The following is a 12,136-nucleotide window of genomic DNA, read 5'->3' on the forward strand; positions in this document are numbered from 1 at the left end:
AAAGAGGTCTTTTGAAATCTTTTGTAATATGAATTAGTATGGAAACACATGAATAGTTAGTATTACTGGATTAAGCACTTTCAAGAATATTACTTGAAAATCATTAAAATTTTTAAAAAAAAAAAAGTGCATATTTTTAGGTCCAGAAGAGCTCCTGTAAGACAAGCTATAAAAATATACTAATAAGGTAGAGAGACTAGCAAACTGAAACTAACTAACTAAAATTTTTTATAGCCCAATATTTTGTTAGAAAACTTATAAAACTAAAACTTTGTTATCATAATAGATACTATTGACTCTGTCATATAAGAATTTGAGGGTTGTTGTTCTAATAGTGTGTCCTGTAAAGCTCTTTTAATATTACTAATTTCTAGACGTATTTATAATCATGTTTAAATGTGATATAGTTCAAAATTTTGTTAGAAAATGTAATAATTTTAGTATTGATTATTGTAATAGACACATATTGTATAGGAATATTATGTTAGAATTTCTAATTTGTAGTACAAATAGTTTGTCCTGGAGAGATCTTTGAATATAAGCAACAAACTTATGAAATTAGAAAAATTGTTTACGGCGTAAAATTCTACTAGAAGACCCATTATTTTTGGTATTGGTTGTTATAATAGACACTTTGAGGAATAATATATTAAAATTACAGAGCTTTAGTACAAACAGTGTGTCCTGGGAAGCTCATTGAATATAAGCATTAAAAAGTTAAAAAAATTCAGTGCAGTACGAGTTTTCCCAAAATCGTTTGCTGTGCAAAATTCTACAATCCCTTTAATTTTAGTATTTGTTATTATAAAGAATTGTTAGCAGATATTGTATTAAAAATATGTACAAGGTTTTAGAATAAATAATGCGTTCTTAGTAATTCTTTAAAAAGTTTGAAGTGCATAAAATAATGTCGAGCGCAAATTTTTATGAAATCTTTCGTTACATAAATTTTTGTGAGAAAAGTCATCAATTTTAGTATTTGTCATCATAGTAGATATATTGAAGAATAACATATTAAAAGCGCAATGCACAAACGGTACGTTCATAAGTCCTCGCCAACCCTGCATTTGGCATTTAATAGATTTATATTATATATATATATATATATATATATATAATATATATATTATATATATATTATATATATAGATTATATTAATTTTATGACTATAAAGAAGTAAATGAAGATTTACATAAATATATTATCTCATCATATGAAACTCTATCTATTCCTCATTTGCAAATCCATCGACAATTGCAAATTTATCGACCAAAACACTAATTGGATATTCAGTTCTCACAGCAACTAACATCGAATGATGATTGGAAACCATTAGTAGATATTAGAAATGGTTTTGGACACGTAAATTATATCCAGAACTATCAAGAATAACATTTTAATGAATATTATGAAGATATTTATTAATAGAAACATACCAAGATAAAGAACATTTAGGAACCCATCATGATACACGACATAATTCATAGATACACGACATAATTCTTGTCATTTTCTATTTTCATTTATGGTATCACCGAGATTATTTAATTTTAGACAAATTTTCCAGAAACACCATTAATATGCATGTTATATTTTAAAAAGTGTTAGCTTACAAAATACATAGTAATTTTCATTTTATTTAAGAAAAATCTTAAATACAACCAAATTTATTATATGAAGTTTATTCACTAATTCGCCTAGTTTATTCAGAAAAATTCAATCAAGTTGCTAAACAAACGATCAAAATTAGATGATGTTATAAATTATTTAGTTTTATATAAATTTGTCATTTATCTCATTTCCATTAGACCGACGGTTTAAAAGTTACCAGACACATAATAAGTAAATGTCTAATTAGGTTAATAAAACTTCATCCGATATTTTTTGTGAAATATTACACAAGTTCCATTGGCAATTTAAGTTTATTTTATTCCTCGTATTTATCTAAAGCATCATCAGGATCAATTAATCTAATTCAGCTTATTTTCTGAAACTTGTCTACTTAATCTTGATCAGAAACTTTAAGTTTCATAATCTATCAAGAGGCTTTCTTGCGATAATTCACTTACTAAAAGCTTTTCTCGATTCTGCACGATGGCGTAACTTTTACGTAACGAAACGTAACAGAATGTAACTTTAGGAAAATTCACACACACATGAATATAAATTTACACAAATTATATAAATAAATAAAATATATATTAATTATTTATATATTTGGCTCGACATAAAGCATAACTCTGAATTGATTTTTGCATGTAGATATTAATCTTTCAGAAGTTTGTTTTCGCTAAAAAATCCGATTTGCTAATTTGATGTTTTTTCGACGTTTGAAGTCATTCTCAATCGAAACTAAATTTGGAAAAAGTATGTGTGTGTATGTATGTGAGCCAATGTTTGACCTTTTTTGACGTTTTCAAAAACGACTGGACTCGATTTATTATAGTGTGACTTCTAAACTGTACGTCCACTTTAAATAAAACTTTTGTCAAAATTTAATAATCTAAAATATTATAGAATATTACTAACTCGTACTGCCTTAAAATTGCAGTCAGAACTATATAATCAATTTGTGTGCAGTTGGTTGAGAGCATCGAATTTCCAACGATTTTATCACAGATGGAATTCTAAACGTATTAGTTTGTTAGATACGATTAATTTACTCGAAGTTCTGCAAGTCCAATCGTGTGATACAATATTGAAAATAATATCGAATCTATATATAAACTGGAAAGATTATTCGGCATCTACAAAATTGCTTTTACTAATCCAATAATCCAAAGAATTTCGATTAATGAGTATGGGCGTCTTGTCATTCAGAATCGTCTCCAACCTGGTATTTAAACAATTTACACGCATTTTAAAATTAAAAATAAATTACAAATTCTTACCTCCTGGCCAAGATATCATTGAAAGTCTATGAAATTGACCCTTTTCTAGAAGGCATTTTTCCTCAAACCTAGAAAATATAAAAAAAAATATTAATGTTGTGTTCACAAGAATCTGGACTCCAGATTCTAATAATTATTCTATTTATTATTATTTAATACTCCAGACTCTGGAGTCTGGGATCTGGACTATTTCATTTATACAAAATATTGTTGAAAAATTAACTGTTGGGCATAAAGAAGTTAAATAATTTATCTCTCAGTATGTTTTACAAGCTTATACATTTTGTTTAAATTTAAGTGGTACTTCATATTCAAAAGGCAACAAAACAGAGCTATTGCAAGTGCATTTCATATAAGAAGACCCGTCTAAATAATAAATATCATTTTCGACTTAACGAATTCTGTTTATGAAAATATTTTGTTAAAAACTAGATTTATATGTCAAACATTTATGTATATGAATATAAATTTCACATTGAAAAAATCGTAAAAACGTTTATTTAAATTTAATGATATTAAATTGATTAATTTAATATTAAGTAATAACAAAGTTATTGCTCATTTGCAACAGACTTTATATTCACCGACTGTATCTACTTTCATAAGATAACGTTGTTAGCAACAAAATCATACATGATGGCCTCAAAATCCCTTTTGTAGACGATGTCATCAAAAATACCAGTACTAGACATCATGCTAAATTTTACAATCATCTTATTGCAACAATGGCTCATCTGACTACACAAAAAACTGGCTATATAGTTAATGTAAAAAATTGTTTTTAATAGTCAATTGGAGCAATTTATTTATTATTTATTTATTTTTTTATTTGTAATTTATTTTTATTTAGGTTTATTCATTCATTTAAAATTATTTTTCCTTTTTTCTTTATTTTTCTCCGTGATTATTTTTTATGTATAATTTAGCCCTATATCTTATAGAGTCCTATCAATAACTCTATTATATAATAATGAATGAATAAAAAAAAAAAAAAATAAGATACCATATATGTTACTTATACCGATACACCTGATCATTCCATTAATATGAATTATGTGTTCGTGATATATTTACACAATCAAATAATATACAATATCTTAATGTCTCCATAACAAAATAACAATTTCCAAAATGCCTACGGCTGTTATTGGATACTATATTTGCTTATGCAAATTCCGTGTCAATCTCTCTCGGAAACGGTGGTTAGTTTGCTATTAATTTTGCTAGCTCTAAATATATATATATATATATATATATATATATATATATATACGAGCATACACATATGCAGATATGAATGTCAGTTATATATAACTTTAATTGATCGCAGCAAGTCCTCCTGCAGCAAGCAAAGGGCTTCTCTAGTTATTGCATTGGCTTCTCTGAAATGCCCACATTTCATATGAAATTCATTGCATTTCAGGAAATTCATGCAAAGATAAATAATTGAGATGAAGTTAAAAGGATCAAATTTGAAGGATCTGACATAAAAATAATATTAATAAATATAGATCATGACAAGGATTGAATTAAACATGGTGGATAATTACTTTAAAGTACCAGACATATCAAAATATTTTTTATATAACAGACATTTTAAACTTATTAAAAATTTGTAGTATATTATCAATTTTAGTATATGTTGTTATAACAGACACATCGCCATATATAAAAAATTATAAGGATTAGTACAGACAGTGCAACCAATAAATTTTAAGATCTTCTGAAATAACCTTGCGGAACACCATATTATAAATAATCGTGCACTGGTAATATTTTTGTTGTATATAAAAGTAATATACATTTGAAATTGAAATATTTTTCTCCTTAATGTTGAGAAATATTCATTTTTCAAACTTTCTTATCAAGTTCGTAAAGTTTACATATATATATATATATATATATATATATATATATATATATATATATAAGTATATAATATTGTAGAGTTCAAAACATCGAAGTTTGTTGCCAAAAGTTTGCAGACTGTTTGGCAAATAAACGTAGAAGAAAATAAAGATATCGGGAACAGAATAAATACAATCTTGTAACATCGATATGAAACTACCAGTGCTTGTCAAACTTTAAAACAAACAATCGATTGGAAATATATCTTTAGCTATAATAAAATCGTAACATTAAAATATGAGCAGTTTCAATTCTGCAGTACAATAGACGACAACATAGCGTTATCATGGCAATGCTTGTTTCTTGGTACTAAAAACTGTAAAAAATCTATCTAATTGCTGTGCTATTTATTTACACTTTTTATATTTTTGACCTTATCAACTACCACTCAACCTTTCGATCAATTTTGGTCTAAATACATACAAATCTTAATAAATACCCAACACCCACCTTGAATATACTTTTACCCATTGATTTCTAATTACCTCGGGTAATTTTCCTCAAAAGCGCCGCGTGTCGTGACAGAAAAAGGGTGACCTGTTTTCAGTCACATGAGCCCTTTTGGCACCCTCTGACACCCTTATCATAGTGTTAATGAAACCGCATATTATCAATCAATGTCAGAGGCGCCCCCTTGAGCTAGGGGGGCCATGCCCCGGTGCTAACTTGTCTTCTTCATATGACGACTACTGGCTGGGTAAGAAGATGGATCAGGGTTGAGGAAATATTATTTTATTTGTTCATTTAATATAATTTTTATATAACACCATTATAGCAAAAACGTAAAAAGTTGAAAATCTACCTTTCAAGTATGATGATGAAAAACTAGTTGGAAGAAGCATTTTACCTTAAGGCAAGTTGCATGAACTTTCCGATACATGAACATAATAAACTTAATCGATGAGAATTAATATTCAATTATTTAGATAAAATTTTCAACTGTTTATTTTGAATATAACTTTTTAGTTTTTATTAAAAAATAATCAATACGATTTTCAATTGATGGCCCTTCAAACATACTTATAATAGTCATAATATCTGTAATTGTATACATTGAATTAATTTGTTCAACACGTTCCATGTTATCCATTTCGTGTTCTAAAAATGTGTACTATTTAAGTGTGAACGTCAACTGTAATCAGTAGCTAAATACCAAACACCAAAAAACCAGCATATATTTTAGCACAAATTCTGATTAGAATTGCTCAAACTCGAGGCGAAATTCTTAACTTTGGCGAATTTTTATAATTCAATCGTTAATCGTAGACCTAGTTATATTTTGGTATGATATTTCAGAATACAAAACTCATCGTCATACAAAATAGTCAAAAAAAAATTCCAACAATTATTTCCAAAGAAACGGCCGGGCCGATCTTCAATAAAATAATCAAAATGATTCCCAATCTATATCTTTTATTGATTTTTAAAATCGATTCAAAATTCTGGACTAAATTTTCTTGATTTATTCTCTATTTTATTTACAACTGTCCAGAAAGGACACTTAGTAAATTTGGGGAGTTTTTGGACTAAAATATGAACATTTTTTTGCACTTATCTTCTAATTACAGAGTCTCGCTTTGGATAACCTGATATTATGCAGTAATGATATCAATTTTCACTCAAAAATTTAGATCAAAAATATGTTCATTTCGGGCACTGCTGTGTGAAATGGCCATAGGAACTTTTTCACACTATTCTTTCCTAAATTACAAGAAAACGGCTCGGCCGATCATAGTGCACGACTGATAGATACTACTCCTTTTTACCCAGTGTACATTTTACCAACCCCAAATTTTTGGGTATTGTATTTGAACGCCCCAAGTATAATAAAGCATATACTTGCTTGCATATGCTTGTTTGTGTAAGAGTTTACATGCACCCGATCTATTTATCTTAAGTGGTTTCGTCAGAATGTCTAAGATGGATTTATATCTCACAGTATCTTACACTGAGACAATAAATATATGCATTGAATTTTGGTAAAGAGGCACAGATTGGACTGAAATACATAAATCATCCGTTTAGGAGATGGTTAAAAATAACCCCGAAATATTTTTCATGGTCCATTGGCATTTATGAATATAACGTGTTGTCTTAGACTCATGTGGGGCAGAGTGGTGAGTTCGAAACTGATCTGGATTACCTGATATCATGCGGTAGTGATATCAAAAATATAGATCAAAAATATGTATCCAATTCAAAATAGTTCATTTCGGGCATTGCGGTGCGTAAAGGCAATTGGAAATCTTGCACTCCCTAAATGGAGTTGGAGTTTAAATGAGCTCACGGAAACGTCCATTATACTTGCTAAATATTATATCAAAATCTAACGAATAGTTTAGAAGTTATAAATGATATAATCGAAAATGCAAGAAATTAAAAAGTTGTTAACTCAAATTGTTAATACTCGGGCATACTCATTGGCAATATTTGGTTACCATTTTGAAGAAGTTCTTATAAGTTCTTGTAAATTTGTTTGGAAAGTTTGAAAATCTATGTGTTAGATAATAATGTAGACTATTAAATTTTATGCACATTTGTCAAATGTTCTAATCTCTTTACACAAATGCGTTAAAATTTACTTCATCTAAAACAAATATAAACGTACGTCCAATTACAAGTGTAAAATTTTCCTGCAGCTATTTTTCTACCGATGTATCGACTAAAAAAGTAACGAATACGAAAGATCAACAAAGCATGCTCAGAATTCCGAATGATAACTAAAAGTTTCTTCGATTCTTCAATTCTTCTCGATGTGAAGTTCATGAATTAACTCGAGACCATATATTGACTTCTTTTTAATGGTCGAATGAACCTGGATGACTTTATTGGATACGTGTAAGAGAGGATGTGGAATTTTATTCCACATGGAGCACAATAAAATTCAGGAGATACTTCGAGGAAAATTTGATGATAAATAAAATAAAATCACGTAGTTGTAAGACATACCTAACATGCACTTTAGTCATAAAATTAGTAATATCATAAAATATTTTTTTAATAATATTTATTTGATTTGATTCGTTATATCATAATCTAATAAAATCAGAACTTTAATTGGAATGTTTTGCATTAAAGCTTATATATTCAAATATATTATAATAAAATTGAAAATTTGTATTTCGAATGGTACTATGTAACAAATATTAGCACAATCGTATACAAAATATACTTTGCTCATATAATCACTTCTCTCACAAAAAATTCCACAACCATATTTTTACCAGTGACGTTATAAAAAATATTCTAATTTATCCCTCATTAGAATACATTTCAAAATCTTTAAAAAAAAGTATTGAATTTAATTTACAGGTGCAAAAATCAAAAGTTGTCTGATTTATTCATGTCCCTGCTTTCGTAACCGGTAGCCCTTGTCTATACTTAACCTGATACGACCATCATTGTCGTATGTTAAATCGCTCGTATCTCGAAGCATTTTTTCCTATATAAATACACTTAAGTGCCATCAATTCGTTCCAACACGGTGATTTCTGTTATTTTTATATTATTAAAAATAAATTTACTATTTATTAATTGAATTATTGTTTTTTCCTGTCCATTCATAATCTTGTTAGACAAGTTTTCTTAAACATCTCCAAAGCTCGAACTGTTGCTGCTTTTTCAGAGTCATTTTTATCCACAATACTTAAAAGCTCGGAAAGCTGATTATAATTTATTCTAAGGCCCTTAGCTGGAGTTATACCCTTTATCAATTCCTTCTGTTTAAATTCATTACATATCTATGATGTCATAGTACATCCTACCCATCGTCATATTTTTCAATAATTTCACACTTTATTTAATTTTTTTTCCAAAAGCAATGGTTTCGTCAATACAAGTAGAAAGATTTCTGAATTATTCAAATTGGATGCTTTTTTCTCCTAAAAACTGCCATTTTTTGTACATTTTGCTCGGTATCTTCAAATTGCCTAGATCTGCCTTTGCCAAAAACTAATCACCACTTCTCCCAATCATTACAAATTGAATGTTTTTTAGATTATTCAAATCGGCCGCTCAAAAAACTCAAGATCAAATGAGCACTTTTTGCTCTTTATCTCCGTAACCTGCCTTTTCAGTCTTAACCTCCGTGGACCTGCCTTTGCCAAAAACTAATCAGCACATATTCCTATCAATAGGAATCGAATGTTTTTCGAATCATTCAAATCGGTTGATCCGTGCGCCCGAAACGTTAACGAAAAAATGCGGACACATACACATCCATTTTTTCTGGGGTATGTTCAAAATGTTCAGAAACCTTCAAAACGTGGAGAAATGCAAAAATTTACATTTACGATTTTTGGTCCATTATTATAACTCTACGGGAAGTCAACAAGTATAAATAATTGTTACTACCCAATTAAAATCAATATATAAATTAAATGACTATGTATAAAATAATTTAGTATGAGAAAACATCTAAAATATTTCTATCGCAAAAAGTCATTGTTACAACTGATGAAATGATTTATATTTTCATTCTGCCGATAACAATTGTTCAGAAAACTCTTCAAACTCGCTCAAAGATCATGATTTGAATTTTGATCGTATTTCGAAGAAACAAATTTCTTCTTTTGTGGCTCGTATCTCAAAACACTCGTACGTCAAGTTACTCGTAAGCTGAGGTACCACTGTTTACTATTAGTATTATACAAAATTTAACAAAATTTATACAAAAAGGTCGTAAAAGAATTAAAACATAAATGTACATGAATGTTGTAACTTCTATCACAAACCATTCTGAAAGCAGTTTCGATTGTTGAATAATCTGCCATTGTGAATAAATGAGATTTTTCCATCGTTCCAATGTGGTGATGAACTTTTTATGAACCGATATAAATATTTGATAACATACTCGCCGGCATGAAATGAATTCGGGTAATATTTTCCCTCACTAGCGAAAAAGGTGCGGACGTCTATGGAGAAAGTTATGTATAAAATATGCGGTCGGCGGGATATTGCCTATAAACTACAAGACCAGGGGGGGGGGGTTTTATGTCCTGCAAGGGCGCAGGAATTTAATTAGCTGAGATATTTTGGTAAGCGAAGGAAAAATTGAAGGACGTCATACATTTTTACAAAAACAGTCTTGGAGAAATTCGTAGACGTGTCGTCTAATAATAAAAGCAATATTTTCCTATTAAACACGACTTATATCCTTCTTCTCGTTTTATTCGTAAAGTTTGTACAATTTCACATTTTATGATGTTCTAAACTTGTAATAAAATGCTCAATGGGTATTAAAAGCTTCTGCAAAAACTTTATGAGAACAAATATACAAATATTGTTTTAGTGCATGTGTATTCTTTATAATATTGTTAAAATCACAAACGTAGAGCATGGTGAAACTGTGAATTTCTGGTAATTGCAGTTAATTTCGTTCATTTTGACTCTGGATCCGTACTTGTAAATAACATTTCTAGGATCACAGTCAAAAACTAGTGGTGTGTACGTCATCGTGCCTTAAGGCAAATTTCTGGAACTTCCCGTACCGTAACGGAATGTTCGAGGAATATTGAATGTTTTGATTATTATAAATAAATACTGTAACATTGTCTAATATTTATAAGAATTATATAAACTAAATTGCAAAGTTGAAAATATTTGTTCAAAATATATTACAACTTAAGTCAGAATTACAATTAAAATTTGAATTATTTTCGATATACTACAAAAAAAACTTCTTGAAAAAAAATTGAAAAAAAAATTGAAACAAAAATTTGTTATTCCAAAAGCAATTATTTTGTTAAAACAAGCAGAAAGTTCTTTGAATCATTCAAACAGGACACTTAGTTTTCTAAAAACTGCCATTTTTTGCACATTTAGCTCTGTATCTCCGAAACCGTCATTACGAATTGAATGTTTTTTGTATCATTCAAATCGGATGCTCGGACACTCTTTGCTCCGTATCTCCGAAACGGCTGGACCTGCCTTTGCCAAAAACTAATCAGCACATCTCCCTATCAATAAGAATCGAATGTTTCGGTCGTGCGCCCGAAATCGTGGACGAAAAATTGTATCCAAACATACACGTGTAACACACATTCATTTTTTCTGAGGTATGCCAAAATGTTCAGAAACCTTCAATTAAAAATTTTCAATTTCGATTTTTGGACGATTACAATGACTTACCCTACGGGAAGATAATAATGTCACAATTGCTCCAAGTTTTTGAGAATTTTGACTTTTTGCTAAACTACAAATTTTCAAAATTGGTGCTCAAGGCCTACAGAAACTTCAAAATATCTTTGCATTTTACACATATGTAAGAGCATCTAATTTCACACTAAACCTAATAAAAATAATTGTTATAAAGAAAAATATTACAAATAAATATAAAATTTATAATTAGTCCAAGGTACGATTATACTTTCTTGTCCAATAATCCCCACAATCTCAAATAAAATCAATTTCAGAATTAAATTTATAAACGTAATTTGAACACCTCACACCGGTAATAAATTGAGTATGCAAACGTTATATAGTATATATATTCAACACATTATTTGCCAGTATAGTAACACTTTTTTACATAAGCGTTACATATAATTTAGTTAATTTTTTTTTATAAAATTCCTGGGAAAAGACTATTTTTTATGTCGCATATATGACAAAATTTACAGTCTTATTAGAAAAATGATGCGACCACAGTGCAATTTTTTACCTAACTAATTAAATATAAAATTTCCAAATATCTTGAAGTATGCAATATCATGATAAATATATATAAAAACATAACTATGCTTATATGCATTTCTGTATTTTATCAGTAGCTCTTAATCACATCGTAAAAGTTTTTTACTACTTTTGCTATAAAGTCTTAATCGAGATGGAAGTAACGCATAAAATGTCTCAAGTTTTATACTTAACTATTGTATCTCAATAATATATATATATATATATATATATATATATATATATATGTGTGTGTGTGTATACAACCACAACTAGTATTATTCCAATTATAATAAATTTTCTGCAAAAACATACAGCATCGAACCAGATCACCTGCATACAAGTCGACAGATGTTTACCTTGGCATCTGCCGAAACTTCTAAAACTCGTTACCATCTGTTAACTTCGGATAACATGTTGCAAACATGATTATATATTGCAAAAATACTCTATATAAAAATGATATTTCATAGATGATATTAAGTATATTCTTAATTCATTATAATATAAGATGATTTAACCATCAAGAGTGCATTCGACGTAATAATTTGCGACCAGATATTTATCTCAGAAAATTTAGTTACATTTAAGGTAAGGGGCCCAGTTTCTGACCTTTTTAGAGTGACGGTGGAGGTTAAACTATAATAATTAATATAAAACTTAA

General features: G+C 28.7%; 1 protein-coding gene across 1 annotated transcript in view; it reads right to left on the bottom strand.

Moving 5' to 3' along the window:
- Positions 1-12,136, bottom strand: part of LOC113363596 (protoheme IX farnesyltransferase, mitochondrial) — a 269,846-nt gene that overhangs the window by 70,559 nt on the left and 187,151 nt on the right. The window contains exon 4 of the mRNA XM_026606090.1: positions 2,893-2,960. The gene's annotated coding sequence lies outside the window, so the exon portion shown is untranslated. The remainder of the gene's footprint in view (positions 1-2,892; positions 2,961-12,136) is intronic.

This window comes from Ctenocephalides felis, unplaced genomic scaffold (assembly GCF_003426905.1).
Source record: "Ctenocephalides felis isolate EL2017-DRISC unplaced genomic scaffold, ASM342690v1 CF-g0.4_SCAFFOLD_00845, whole genome shotgun sequence".
Classification (NCBI taxonomy): domain Eukaryota; kingdom Metazoa; phylum Arthropoda; class Insecta; order Siphonaptera; family Pulicidae; genus Ctenocephalides; species Ctenocephalides felis.